General features: G+C 39.9%; 1 non-coding gene across 1 annotated transcript; it reads right to left on the bottom strand.

The window, feature by feature from the left end:
- Positions 1 to 14,429: 14,429 nt before the first annotated feature.
- Positions 14,430 to 14,501, bottom strand: trnae-uuc (transfer RNA glutamic acid (anticodon UUC)). Its single transcript has one exon. It is a non-coding gene; the product is annotated as a tRNA-Glu (tRNA).
- Between the last annotated feature and the right edge of the window lie 1,420 nt (positions 14,502 to 15,921).

Below are 15,921 nucleotides of genomic sequence, written 5' to 3'. Positions count from 1 at the left end.
TGACTCATACAAATCCTCCGGGAATAATAATACTGTAGTCTTTATCTGTTCTGAACCACAGCATCCAGAAATCCATTCTGGCTACTGTCACTGCCCCCTATCTACCTTTTTTTTTTAAATCTTTTTCATCATTTTTATTCTGATCGCTCTTTAAGTTTTATGTCCTTCTTTTCTCACGACTTAAAGTGCTCATGTAAAATACATTGAAACTTCTGCATTACCAGAGCCCTGTATAGTTCTTTAAATTACGTCTGGCTGAAACCAATTTAAATCCTCTCCTTTTACTTCTAGGAATAAGAAACAACAGCTAATGTTACTGCATAAAGGCTGGATGGTGCCACAGGCAAGAGAATGAGCCATCCCTGTGCTGAAATTCAGCCTTATTTGCCTTTAAAAAGAAGGTTAACAACTTCCAGTGCCTAATTAATAAAATGTCTTCTTAGTAAATCATCGGAATGCTGCCAAAATTTTCAGCACAGGCCGGAGGAGAGTGGAGAGAATCACTGAGTGACGAGCCGGACGCTGAGGGGAAAATAAAAAAGCACTGTGCTGCTCCCTGCTGGTCCATTACTATGATTCAGTGTCAGCAGTAATGAGGAGGAGTGGATGGACTGCTTCTACAAGGGGAAATGTTTTCCTCTCAGTGCAGCGTTTCCTCTTTATTATTACAATAATAAAAACTCATCACCTAGGCTTATTGTCTGTTCTTAAACAAATGGAGGAGCATTATGGTCCAGACAGTCTATAAATCATGACGAGTCAAACCATTATCAGAGGTAATAAAGACTCGAACAGCTAGAGGGATTTACACAGAGAGAGAGAACGCAGGTACTAAAACAGAAATAACAACTTTAATCCACAGTCTGGCATGTGGGTTGTTTCATTATGTTTTTGATGGGAAAGAGATTAATGACAGCGCATCAGTGAACCTGTAGGCCACATGACGTAGAATATTTTGACCTGTTCAGAATTTTAAAGTCAGACAGCAGACAGCAAAGTGACGGATGGATAGATGGAGAAAGTGAAGGTATGATTCCATCTGCTGGTGACAGGAGGCAGTGTAGTGAATACAGCCAGAGTAAGTTCACACTCAAAACCAGACAATCATCCACTGACACAATACGTCAAATGACAGAACTCGATCTGGGAACTGTTTTAAAATTGATTTATTCTTAATGCGAAAATATTTACTCTACGATACCATACCAGTACCAATACCAGTATTCTTAAAGTGATAACCACACCAGTAGAGTACGTTCTTTGATACCTTTTGCTTCTACTCCATTCTAGACCCTTCATGTGAATGAAGGGGCACGGACTATATCCATACTTCCGAATTAGGGATGCACAATATTGGATTTTTTGCCAATATCCTATATGCCGATGTATAACAACTCCTTTGACTGATAACCAATAGTGATATCGATATACAGTATCCACTCTTTTCCCCACCTAATTTTCGTGATCATCAAGTCTCGTTTGTAGTGGAAATAACATCATATCATGCATGCATACTCTTATCATGATGACCCACCAGCAGATGGAGACATGAAATACAATAATTTTCAATGTATGTAATATTCATTCATGTACAAAATAAGAAAAAGCATGTTTAAAAAAAAAGTCAATACGTTTTTTGAATGGGATTTTGGTAAAATGCCTCAAATAAGGTCTGTGGTTAACAAAAGCTTAAGCAAGTTTCAGGTTTTGTTCTACGACATAAAACACGTCAGTAAATACCCTACTTGTGAATTTTGAAGCTTTTACGTGTCGTAAAAAAGGCGGTTGCTAACAAGTTGCTCAATACGACTACAAACCCTGTCGGGGACATTAAACGTCATCACCCCCGAACAGGCGAGAGTGCTGGCAGTCCGCCATTACAGCTTCTTATTTAGCTTAAACAGTCCGATTTCCCCATTATACAATGTTTTTAAAATAAAGCGGCCGAAATCAGTTGAAAGCTTAGTGGCGGTGACGTCAAGAGTCATGCGACCGTGGAGTAGTCATGTAGTCCGTTAAAGCCTAACGTTAGCTTTTTACTTCTGGCGATCGCATTTAAGCTTCAAATGCGGTATGAAAGGTGTTCATATGTGAAGATTATCTCGCTGAACAAAACCTGTAAGTATCATAAACTTGTGTTAGCCACAGAGCTTATTTTCTGACATAATCCAAAACGCAATGCAAAAATCTCATTCACATTCTCTTCCGGGAACCAGCGCAATGCTAAACTTCCGGGTTTTGACGTCAGCCCTGGCATGCTCTATATCGGCCGATACAGATGATGTGCCAATATTATCATGCATCCCTATTACGAACATTTTAGTGGCATCTTGGCACGCTGAACTGTAAACTTGGTCAGATCCTGGACTTCACCACACCACAAAGTGTATGGGTTGTAGCTACTGCTGTAGTGGGCCAGTCACATGTAAATCAAAGAATGCTTGTGGCTACTAGCTGCGAGCAAAACCATACAAATAGTCTTTTTGCTAAATCTGGGTACAAAAAGGATTGAATGAAGGTATTGTTTGATTACAGAAGTTAAGATACTACATGGTAATGGGTTATTTCTGTTGATATCTGAAAGGAATAGAGCACCAATACCCTACAAGTGACTGAATCATCAGCTGAATCACCTCATCAAAACCTGTACGTTATAACCTTTATGACAGGAGGATTTATTTCACGGCTATAGCTGCAATGATAAGTTGATTCATCGATTTGTCATTTTAAAGAAAATGAATGGCCAACAATTTTGATAACTGATTGTTTTCTGTCTTTTTTTTTTAAGCAAAAACTTAAAATATTTGCTGGTTCTAGCTTCTTAAATGTGAGAATTTGTTGCTTTCCTTGTCATTTATGATGGTAAATGAGGAGTCTTTCAGTTTTGGACTGTTGGTTGGACAAAAGACGCAATTTGAAGACATCACTTCAGGCTCTGAGAATTTTCACATTTTTTTCAACATTTTATAGATTAAACCATCAACCAATTAATTATAAAAAAAAAATATATCAGCAGATTTATCAGTAATAAAAATAATTGTCAGGTGCAGCCCTATTCAAGGCTGCTGTATTAGACTGGTTTGTTTTAGCCAGATGTACCTAGATAAGAGAGATAGCCCAGAAGAAACCCAAAAGATCCAACTCTGCATGTTTTATCTCATCAATATTGCAGATTAGTTTGGTCACTTAGGAGATAAAATACCATCCATGGATGAGTTCTCAATGTTAAACAGAGGGCAGGGTTAACTGGGTTTAACTTCTACTTGACTTCCCCTACAATCTGGATATATATTAAACCAACACTTTATTCTTAATTTGTTAATGAGCAACAACCAAAAAAATTAATTACATTAATATGACGCCTTAATGCCACCATGCACTACTATATGATGTCAGGCTTGGGTTAAAAAATAAATAAATAAATAAATCTTTCGAGCAAGATGACAAGTTTCTAATCCTCATGGAACACTGCCTAAATGAACCTTTTTGGCAACAAACCAACTTCACATGAAGAATCAAATACATCTGCTTCAATGTTATTAGTTGGGTTACTTTCAAAAGATTGTTATTATGGTGTGATGTAAAGTAAAGTATGTTCGGATTTGTCAACTCAACAAAAATGTTTGTTTGGTTGGTTATAAAAAAACACATTAACCCCCCTTCACTCAAAAATGTTTTCCTCTGTTTGTCCCCTAAAATGTCTGACCTTGACCATACTGACCTCTATGTGTACAAAGTTTGTCACAAAAGAGTTCATACACATTCCTCGAGTGAAAGGGGCAATAACTATACACACTGATTTTCCACTTTTATTCCCATTATGACAATATTCTGAATTTGGTATGAGTCAAGTAAACACCATATTCTGATTGGATATTCTGAATTAGGCCATTTTCCAAATGAAGCATTTTCCAATTAGGACATGTGAGATATGCCTGTATTTTTCGGGTTCTAAAAGCATTCTCTGGACATGCATACAGCGCACATGGAAAATGCTTCTCCACTTTTTTTCCCCCTCGTTGCAGCAGAGTCTCTTGCCTGTTTACAGTCAGCTCTGTGCATTGGACACAAACCAACTTGCCAACAGTTTGCAGGGCTGGGGTGGAGATGCATACCTAAAAGAAAAGCCACCATTTCTGGCCATAAAAAAGATACACACACCTTTAAACATTATGAAAGACTTGGATATCAGCAGGATTTTGGATATGCACAAATACTACAACCATCTCAAAAAGGTGGCTGAAAGAATGAAAGAAGGAGGCTGTGTCCGGTCGAGTAAGTCCACCACCAGTTAAAACTTTTAAAAAGTCCTATGTTGATGCAAAGAAGCAAAATGGCACACGGCTTCAGCTGTTCCACTTTTTCTTATTTTGTTGTGATAAACGACATGTTGTGTTAATCTGAGTATGTATGGCTGCATGTCAATATAGCCATCTATCTATTTTCATATGCTTATACGGGGCCGGGTCATGATGGCAGTAGGCTGAGCAAAGCACCCCAGACATCCCTCTGCCCAGCAACGCTTTCTAGCTCCTCCTTTGGGATCCTGAGGTGTTCACAGGCCAGGTGAGATATATAATCCCCTCAACATGTTATGGGTCTACACCAAGGCCTCCCACCAGTTGGGCAAGCCTGGAGGCATCCTGATCAGTGCAAAACCACCTCAACTGGCCCCTTTCCATGCGAAGAAGCAGCGGCTCTACTACGAGCTCCCTCCAGATGTCTGAACTCCTCATCCTATCTCTAAGGCTGAGCCCGGCCACCCCACAGAGGAAACTTATTTCGGCTGCTTGTATTCGCGATCTCATTCTTTCGGTCACTACCCACTACAGCTGCATGTAAACGGGAATATCAGAGGAATATTCAGCTTACATTTTGTGCGTGTAAATGTAGTCTGCATTTCCCTAAAATCTGAGAAAAAAACTCCTCACCTGAGTCTGGTTCTGACTGAGGCACAAACAGGTATGGCTGAATCTCTCCAGTGTTTCCTCTGATGCTAATGCTAGCTCTGTTGATGCGTACTGCCCTTTCAGTGGTCAACCTAGCGCTAGCAGCACAGGAGAAAGCAAAGTGAACCTACTGCAAGCAGCGGTGGTGAGCGGGTAGAGGCCAGGTCCAGAATTTCTCAATGAGGGAGAAAAGAGTAGATCTGCTGCCGACCCCTTTTCAGAGATTTTTTTTACTATTATGTGGGGAAATAACATTAGCGATATTAGCATAAGTATTACTTCAAAATATGTCTATAGGGGGACTTTAAATATTGATGGAAACACTAAATTACTACAACGTGATGAATGTGTTCTGAGAGAACGCGCTGGAGAGAAATGTCAGACCAATATCACTTACACTGCTGTAGTATCATTGCTATTAGCTGTTGAGTGAGAACAGTGAAATGCATGTGTTTGTTTTGGCCTTTAATCAGGATGATTTATGGCCAACATTTGCTCAAACAATAACAACACATCACTCTCCCTCCATCATGCTGACATAAAGCTGCCCTTTTACAGAAACTATAAATGCTTCAACATAAAAATAAAGAGAGCTTGCATTGTATTTTTACCATTTGCATGTAACTTGCTTACCAGTCGGAAACAAACACAACTTGTGTGACATTGAGGCCAACCAGCAGCCACCTACACGCATGCTGAGCTGCAGCTTCTCACTGATGATCGTCTCCTTCCCTGGACACTGCAAGGCTAACCTGTCCTTCACACCTTTAAAAGGTGTACAATTGCAGGTGTGTATGCAAGCTGCTGGGTCCAAATTAGCGGGAGTGTGTGTGAGGCCTGTGCCAGTTCCTTAGTATGTGTGTGACAGCAGAGAGGTACCAAGGACAGGTCGTCAAAGCGCTGAGTACCCCGCAGGCGCTTGCCAAGATCTGCTGTGCCAGCACAGAGGAGAACATGTGCCAACTCAGAGCACCCACAGCCACAAATCATAACACTGACACACTGCCAGCATGTGTGTGTGTGTGTAGCGTTTTTGTCACATCGGTGACAGGATTGTGTTAAAACCAAAGGCGAAAATTATAGTCTGGACTCTAAGTAGTGGACGGACTGAGATGCCAAGGAGGACAGGAAAATGGAATTGCAATCAATAAGGACTCCATCCCTCTCTCACACACACACACACAGGAAATGTAGGGCAGTGTGTGGAGACAGGAGACAGGAGTGAGGGTGAAATTACAGCTGAGAGGCTAAGGTGAGTCACCACACTGCAGTGGTCATAGCAGGGCTGCCACACCCCGACACACTGCAGCCAGTATGGAGGACAGATAGTGTTTGGCCAAACCCTAAAACAAACTGATCAATCAAAGCAGAGCTCTGCACTCGGAGTGGTCAATCAGCCATGGAGTGAATGCTTGTTTTAAAAATCAATAAAAGCTAATACTCTACTGTGTTTGGAGTGCGCTGCATCCAGTGGAGGCGGCCATGCCTCAACTCAGAGAGAGAAAAATTCAGAAGTTGATAAAAACAATCTCAACTCCAGGTCAACTTGGTGCAGTGAAACCATGGGGAATGTTCTCAGGGTTAATGAATAAAACTAATGACAAAAAGATGGTAACCTATATTAGCTCCATTAAAAAGCCCTTTATGTTTTAGCCCAAAAACTAAACTGGAATTAAGTTACCGCCTCACAGCTGTATGCTTCTGCCAACTGGACAAGGTGCATTTTACATCCCTGTCTGTCCAGACGCATATATATGGTGAAGACTTTAAAGGAACTTAATGAAAAGTTAATGAAGTATATTTTTTGACAAAATGGAAGTCATCACCACATGACGTAGAATTCCGGTGAATAACTTCCAGTGAGAAACCTGCTGTCTTCACGTAGAGGACTGACAGAGAGCTGTGTCACACGGTGCAATGACAATCACCTGAAGCTCAATATCAGCAAAACCAATGAGCTTAAATATATGATGACAAGTGTGGACCCTGGAGCAGCTGGAATGTCACAGAAGTGCAAAATGTTTGATGGTTACCAGCGTTCATACTGAGGCTGCATGATACATTATTAACATGATCATTTTTTCAATTCATCGATTCAGCTTTTCTCCCAAAAAAAAATCCCAACACAATTTCTGAAAGTCCAAGGTGACATTTACAGATGTCTTGTTTTGCCCGACCAACAATTTTAAACCCAAAGATATTTCTTGGACTTTTACAAGAGAGAAAAAATGCAGCAAATCCGTGTTTATTTTTGCTTGTTACTGATTAATTTTCTGTTGATCAACGAATTAGTCGACTAACTGTGTCAGCCCTGGTTCATATCTTGTCACCACATCTATGATCAATTATATATTTTTAAATTAAACTGCTTTTACATTCTATGTGGATCAAATGCTTGGTAGATAAAACATCTATCAAAAATATATTTGCACAAACTTATCTTGTGTCTGTGTGAAAACAAACATGGAATGATTGAGTTTTCTTTTTTTAAACTAGACAACTCAATTTCAGAGTAGACTTAGATAATCTATAAACACATTTAGCTTACATTTAGCAAAATATCTTCAGCATAACTTCATGTGTAATGACATTCACTGATAACAGCTACCTACAGTGTTTGTCCACTTTAGGGAAGTCATGTTTCACAAGGGTAAAAAGAGAAAATGAGTGAGAAAATTCCAACTAACAAGTAATTTATTTAAATTATCCTGAACGCCACCCATATAAATGTAATGTATGAGGCTGAGAGGGTGCTGTATACGACAGGTAAAGCTGAAAATGAGATGTAAGAGCGTCCTCTGCTGGACTACAGGGTGAACTACTTCACATGGTCTGTTGCACTTATGGACTGTAAATTTTGAATGTTAACAGTTCATTACATTTCCAATATTACATTATTACCCCATGGTTGGAATGAGTTTCAAAGTTTGAATTTCTAATAAAAAGTGACAGCCTTTCCACTTGTGTTGTGCAGGTAAATCAGCTGTGTTTTTACACATCATTATATTTTTTAATTTAAATGAGTACTACATAATAAGTACTAACGAGGAAGCATTAAATGGAAACAAACAGAAATCAACCTCAGTGGCAGATGCATCTGTTCCCCACATTGTGCTTCTGAGACTTTTCTCTTCTCACCTAAGTGTTGGTGAAAACAGTCTCTGCAGGTGTTAACTGGTTGGTGTCAACTTTTTATATCATTTTGCACTTGAAGCTCACTCACACTGTGAAAACATGGCACAAATTAAAAACTATTTAGATTCTAATTTATTATAAATGTGGCTGGCTACGTTAAACAATTCCTGTGCAGGATTGTGATTTCTTCATGATCTCAGTTAACACGATGTTTAGGTCTTTTAGTGGTCCTGAGACTTAATCAGCACTGAAAAAAAAAAACACTTTAACTGATTTCAAGTTTCAGCTTCAGATTTTTGAGGCTTTTCCACATCACCCACTTATTGTTTGGATATAAATAGCTATGACATAGTGAATGTGACTCATCAGGCATAGCTGGATGCTGCAGCTTTATGAGTAACATAAGTAAACATGAGTCAAGCTGCAGGCCGCAGGGGGCAGGGGGAGGGGTCACTGACTGATGCAGGAAACACAAATCAGTAGATCAGAATCTTAATTTAGTCCAGTGAAAAGACACAGATTATTCACTTGATCAGCTGCTACAGTATATATAGTCTGGGTAAGAACCAGCAGTGACAGCTCAGACATAAAATCTTTAAATTTGTGAAAAGATTATATATTTTGATTTTCAAGTGTCTCATTCAAAAACAAACTTCACATTTGCTTATTATCAGACAGGTTCTGAGGCATGCCAGCAGGGCTTATTAGTTTGTTTGGCTAAAAACTTCCAGGATCCAATATTTTCCTCCCAGCTGTAATGCTTAAGAAGGATTTACAGGAACAAGCTTTGCCACTGCTGAAAATCAACTCACATGGGAACCACACGCCCTATCACTAATGTTCCTATGCAAAGCAAAACGCCTGGAATCTAACAATGCAGAACAGAAGACAGCTTATCTGCACATGCCAAACCTTCATTTAAAGAAGCATGATATTGAGTGAGACAATTTTTGACCTTGGATATAGTAGTTTGATTCAATCTTAACTAAAGGTAAACTTACTAGCTTTTTTCTGCAGCTTTCAACCACATCTCATTGTCTTCCTCAGTGGATTATGGTTGCTCAACAGCTGAGAAACATGAGAACTTGTCTCAATGCGTCCAACTACATCCCATGGCTTTCCTCAGTGGATTAGGTTGCTCAATTGTCATGGATATTGTTTAGTTGTTGTCATGTGACCTCAGTGTGGACTTTCACATGATAACAGCTGGTCTTGTAAACCGTCATCATCATGACACGTGAGCGACTCCATCCGCTGTGGAAGGCCATAAGATGTGGTGAAAGCTTCAGAAAGAAGTTGTAATGAATGCTTTCTGGCCAAACTGCTGTTTCCATGGTCAAGAATAAAATGTAAAGCTTAATTAATAATTTAAGATTTTACTTATACTGTATTTGTATGGTACATTTACCTTCCACTGGGAGCTGCAACACCAGGCTCAATTCATGAAATGTTATTTAGATTAAAAATTGGTATAACTGATATTAAATGAACAAAAGATGCAGCATCAGGCTGATGCAAATCATAATCAAAACCGGTTTACTAGTAGAGGGAGGTCTGTGCTACAGATTACACTTGTCAGATGGCAGCATAGGCATGGTGATGACGCAAAAGGCATTTAATCTCAGTCATAGGTAGCCCCGATACGGGCTGTTCAAGCTCACTTCAAAAGTCTGGGAATTTCATGCATCCACACTTGTCGGCAAACACACAAGAAGGTTAGGGCGTATAGGTTACAGTCACGATCCTGTGGCTATTGTGCTAGATCAATAGGGCAAAAACATTATTGCGTTAGTATGTTATTTTTAATAACATATCACCACTGGTAATCATCAAGTACATGCATGTAAATTTTAAAACGAACTGGAATACACTGCTGTGTGATGAATGGGATGCATGCCGAATAACGGACTGGTTCCTGATGATTTATAAAACATCTTCCATGAAACTGTATTTGACAGTCTCTGCGTGGGAACTTTAAACTTTCAGATTTCTGAATGGAGTTTGGGGGTGGTTCTGCTCATGAGGGCATCGCCGGTCAGAGGTAAGGTGTTGGCTGCAGCTGCAACAAACCCACGGTATCTGATGCTGACGGGGTTTTCTACGCGGGATTTTTCAGCGAGCAAACGACACCTGTAATTTAATGTTGCCTCCACCGGACACGCACGTTTTCCGCTCATAAATAAACCAGTCAAGGACATGACATCGATACTGTCGGGCACAACCTGCGTCAAGTTAGCCGCAGGCATATAATAAAAAAACGGAAATACAAGCGATCTGATTTCAAAATAAGAGAGAATTTCGAGGACACTTCTTTAGAAGGATAAAAATGTATAGCCCGGTGGGAAGAAAGACCAGCCCCCCCATGTCAAATCCCAACATTGCCCATCCTATTATTTGTCAAAGCTTCGGAGTGTAATTACCACTATATAAAACACAGTCAAGGTGTAAACTTTTCTGTTGTTGTCTCTGCCTCACTTACCCACCACTTACAACAAGACAGCTAATTTGCACTGTTTTACCTCAGGTTATACATATCTTCTATTTATTCATAAGCATAAATACTTACATACATATCCTGCCAATATACTTCACACTCTTACTTTGTAATATTCCTGTGCAGTTTCCCGATGTGCAATACTTTCACCACTACTGTGCAATAATATTCATATATTTCTATTGTAATAATACTACACATCACGTGTGCATGTCAGTTATAATGTACAACTATCAATCATGAACATACAGTATCTGCACATATGTACATATAGTGTATATACGGTTATATACTTATCTTTTTTATGTAATTTGTATTTTTGTAATATTTGTTATCCTATTTAACACTTAATGACTTTTTCTCCTATTTTTCTCTTGATTTCTGACTCTTGAGCTGCTGTGACGTGAATTTCCCTGCTGTGGGAGTGGGAAGAGTTCGATTAGGATTTTATTTTGAAAATATGTAACGGAAGTTGTGTGTTTTTGTGGTACCTTGCAAGATTTCGCTCAGTAGTATTTGTAAGGGCTTAATTCTGACTGGACAGCAATGCATCTGTTTGCACTGTACGACATAAATATACGGACATTAAAAAATAATAAATAAATTTCATCGGAATAACACACTTTGTCATGAAGCAACTAAGTTAGGCGAAGAGGCTCAGAGGGATGTGAGCATAGCTACACATAAGTGACTCCCATCTGAATAACGTTAACGATACAGTATATTGCTAGCTTTAGCAAGCCGTTAGCTGCCAAATTCACCCATCATTTCATCTTCTCACAGTCACATTAGTGACACACAGGTTTAGAGGATACACTGTCAGACTCACCTTTCGCCTCACAGTCCGCACAGTACTTGTTGTCTTCTTCCCTCAGCAGTTTAGACAGGATGGCCTGATGCTGCTCATTCAGTTTCTGGGCTTTTTCTCTCTCCGACCGCGTCGTCATGTCGCCAAAGTTTGGAGGTTAGTCCTGTTTGTGTAGAGCCGATAAAAACCGCGGAGTCCTCAGTTTGTATTAAAAAGGGTGGGACATCCCTGGGAAGCCGCACTGTACCGCCTTTAGACAGCTAGCTTGCAACCTGCTAACAAGGTAATATAGACCCAAGGCATCAGCATCCCTGCTGCCTTCAGGACTGTAGGAATTTTCACTGCAGCGCATGAAGCACGAACAGAAGCAGCTTTACTGGCCAAGTGTGTGTGGATACACAAGGGACTTGACTTTGGTTTCCACTAGCTGTCAGTGTACTTATATAAAACGTACCATATACACAAATAGATAACCAGATAAACATAGCATATAGCTATAATGTACAGGCATGTAAGTGAAAACACTTTAAGCTGAATGGTAGGTATGAATACATAGATTATTAATACTGATACATCAACATGTGAGGTATTTAAATGAACCATGCTGTCAAGGTGAAACCACTTAATTTTATTATACACTAGATACATTAATCTTTAAAAAAAAAATAAAATAAAATAAAAAAAAGCCTCATATTTTACAAGCTGATTGTATGTAAAATAAGACTTTTAAAACTTATCTTCAAAGGAAGAAGAAAGTAGCAGAAAAAATACCTGGTAATAATACATAATAGGGGAGACTACTTCTTCAGTGGGAACTTTACCTCCAGTTACACCGTGATTTCATGCTCCTCAGTAATTGTGCAACTGTTTACGTTTCCTTTTTCTAATATTTGAACAGCTATGGTTATTAGTGACACTAGTAGTCGCAATAGTAGTAGTAAGGGTTATCAGGATTCTGTCATCACTTTTAGTCAAAACTTCTATCTGTGCTGACTGGGGACATTTACTGATCCAAAAACATGGTGTTTTCTTCTCACCATGACTCTCATCAAGAATCTAGTTTTCACCTGGTGCTTTTATCCCCAATGTTACTCCCTATAAAGTGTCTCTAAAACAGCTATACATCAATGTGTGTTGTATCAGTCCAGTATCCATCAGAGAGGATCCAGCAGAGTCATTCTTGACTGTAGCAGATGGAGTGGGGAGAGTTGGTTTCCACTCTCCAGGCGGTAATTGATCAATGAGGTGTTTAGAGACACACTCAACCCTCCACCTCCATCTCCTGTCCCTGCTGGGCTAGCGTTCAGTTAGTCAAGTAATAATTCAAGGGTTCTCAGTGGAGAATAGAATAGAATGAGGTATGCCCGTACAGACCAAAGATTCGCAACCAATAATGCGTCTGAATGTTCTCTGCCTCCCATTTTCCTTGCAAATGCTGTAAGATATAATTTTATCAATTAGAAAAATAAAAAAAATTTCAGTAGAATTTTTTTTCAGCTTGCCAACTTTTCATGAATAATTTCAATGCTTTACAAACCCTACCTCCCAGCACGGCATGTCCCTAGGCTTACAGGGTTGGTACTTGAAGAATGGCATAAATCAGGGCGTCAGCATCATTCAGCACGCATGCCAACCTTGTAGTAACTTAACTGATGGCACTAACAATAAGCAATAAGTGTGCAAGAGAGTTTTTGTAAAATTTTAAAGTGCCCTGTCATCCGCAGGCCAAATTTTCTCTTTCACAGCTGTTGTCATCACAGTCACATCCTTTATATAAAGACCCAGCCTTCGCAGAATAACAACGCTGCTGGAGCCGGCTTAATAGACGATGGCAGGCTCGCTAGCTAAGAAAGCCAAAGTAGAGGTTTGGGCACTCTAGCCCTCATGGACAGAAGAATGGGGTTTTGTGTTTCAGAGAGACCATGCTGTGTATACTTGAAAATGTTGTTTGCCAAACATCAAGTGTTAAATGCCATTTTGAGACCATACACAGGAAATGTCACACTCTAGCCTGGATAAGTCAGGTGGTTATGTGAGGATAATGTTCTTCAATTTTTCGAGCGCATTCAACTACATCCAACCCCCCATACTCAGGGACAAACCTGAGTAGATTGGGATGGATCCCTCCCTTACTGCCTGGATTTCAGACTACCTGACGGGAAGACCACAGTTCGTCTGGCTGTGTACCTGAGACAGTTGTTAGCAGTACTGGGGCTCCACAGGGGACTATTCTGTCTTTATTCCTGTTTACACTGTTAACAATGGACTTTAAATACCAGTCTGAGTTCTGCCATGTTCAGAAATACCCTAAGGACACAGCTACTGTGGCATGTATGAGGGATGGATAGAAAGTAGAGTACAGAGAGGTGGTGAGGGCCTTTAGTGACTGGAGTGTGTGTAGTGTGGCGCCTTCTTTTAAACACCTCAAAGACAAAGAAGATGGTTGTGGACCTGCCTCTGGCCAGTCAACAACCAAGGGTAGGACGATGAGATGTTATAAACATACAAATACCTTGGACAATAAGCTGGACTAGTCAGCAAATATAGACGCCCTCAACCAGAAGGGGCAGAGCATGCTCTTTATTCTGCAGAAGCTAAGGTCATTTAAAGTGAGAAGTGACATACTGCATATGTTCTACCAATCGGTGTTGGCAAGTGCACTCTTGTACGCCGAAGTCTGCTGTGGAGGTAGCATGACGGACAAGAACAACAAACGACTGGATAACATATATCCAGCTCAGTCAGTGGTACATTATGTCCCCCATCTCTCACACCCCACTCCTCACCTTATTGAACTCCAGCCTATTAATTAAGTCTGGAACCTCCCGTCTACAAGGGGCTTGAGATGCGTACACGTGGAGGACTTTGCTCAGATTCTGTAGTTACTCTCTTAGGAATCTGATCCTGTTGGATTCGGCAGTGGGATTCTCTTGCAACCGCATGCTTTTGCTTACATCGATCCCAGCAGGATTCGAGCCCTGGGCCTTCCACATGGAAGACAAGTGCTCTAATCACTAGACTAGGGAGGCCCCTTAAAAGCTAGTTCCCATACCGGGAGTCGAACCCGGGCCGCCTGGGTGAAAACCAGGAATCCTAACCGCTAGACCATATGGGAAAGTTGCATTGATGTAGGCTATAAATTTTACTGTACTTGTTTGTTATGCCTTTCATTCTGGTTTGTTCATTCATATTTGGGATTTCAATGTTAAGATCAGGAGGCAATACTACAAGGTAGGGTAAGGTATAAATATGTGCCATTTCTATCTAATCAATCAATGATTTAATCATGTCCACACAGCCAAGGTCAGTGGAATTTGCTTTCAATTCAACACGGTGGGTAAGCTCAAAACGGCAGGTCATTTACATCAGACTGTTACATCAAACATTTAACTGTTCTTTAATCAAAATACATCACACATTCACACTCTAATCATCTTCAGTGTTTGGTTGTAGCCGTGGTGTATTTGACAGCAGGTTAAGCGGTGAAGGATATCAATGCAGGACCTTTCACAGCTGTACAGAACAAACATACACGCCCATTCCGGACTTTGTCCTGCACTTCCAGTTCAAAACTCCAATGTAAAAATGACACATTTCAAAACTATTTAAACTGAAGTCGAAGCTGTACAGTCAGGTATTTTTTTAGGATAAATAAACAGTTATCAACAAGGCTGTCTGTGTCAGAGTTTCAGGTGTCAAACTGAGCTCAAGTGCATCTCATAATGAGGCAGTGGCAGTGACCTCTGTGACCCTCTGCAGCAACATTCAGACATATTGTGGTTATATATGTGTGCATAAAGATTCTCCAAATCTGCTTTTACTTAACAGGTGTCACTGCATTTCTATCAAGCGCATACTAGAACTAAAAGAGAGAGGAAACTCTGACACTTGGTGGAAAGATTATGTCATTGCAGTCATTATCTACAAGTGAGTTACCAGCTGTGTGGAAATGTGTAGTTATTACTCCTCTCCATAAGGGTAGTGACACACATGATCTCATAAATACAGTCTAGGCTTGATCCCAATAACCTAAATAATAAAAACACCTCATCTCAAGTTCTGGTTTTAGATCTAACTTTCGAACTAATGTAGCCATATTTGTTGATCTCACTAAGGCTTTTTACCAAGCAGATCACTATCTTTTAAGATCCATAAGATAAGCTGCTGGCTTTTTTCAGACTGCATTTTTGTAGTTTGATTCATATTCCATAACTGAAAGCAACGTGTTGTTGTACATGGGTGCACATCAGATTTGCCAACTCAGCAAAAAGTCTTAAATATTAAAAGATATATCTTAAGGGGTTTTTACTGATATAATGAAATTGACAATTCTATTTCATTTCTAACAGCTGCTGTTTGATTGCAGATGTCTGTTATTTGTCTACCAAGATGGCAGTATGAATATTATTAGAATCAGCATGATGACCAGTCATACATAAAGAAGCCACCTTTTGCTCCTTCATATGTTTTTTTTTGTTTGTGTATCCTGTGTGCTTGAGACACTCTTTGTTACACAAACTTTAGCGAGGTTTGAA

The sequence above is a fragment of the Epinephelus moara genome, chromosome 19 (assembly GCF_006386435.1).
Source record: "Epinephelus moara isolate mb chromosome 19, YSFRI_EMoa_1.0, whole genome shotgun sequence".
Classification (NCBI taxonomy): Eukaryota; Metazoa; Chordata; class Actinopteri; order Perciformes; family Serranidae; genus Epinephelus; species Epinephelus moara.
This window is presented reverse-complemented; position numbering and strand designations above follow the sequence as displayed.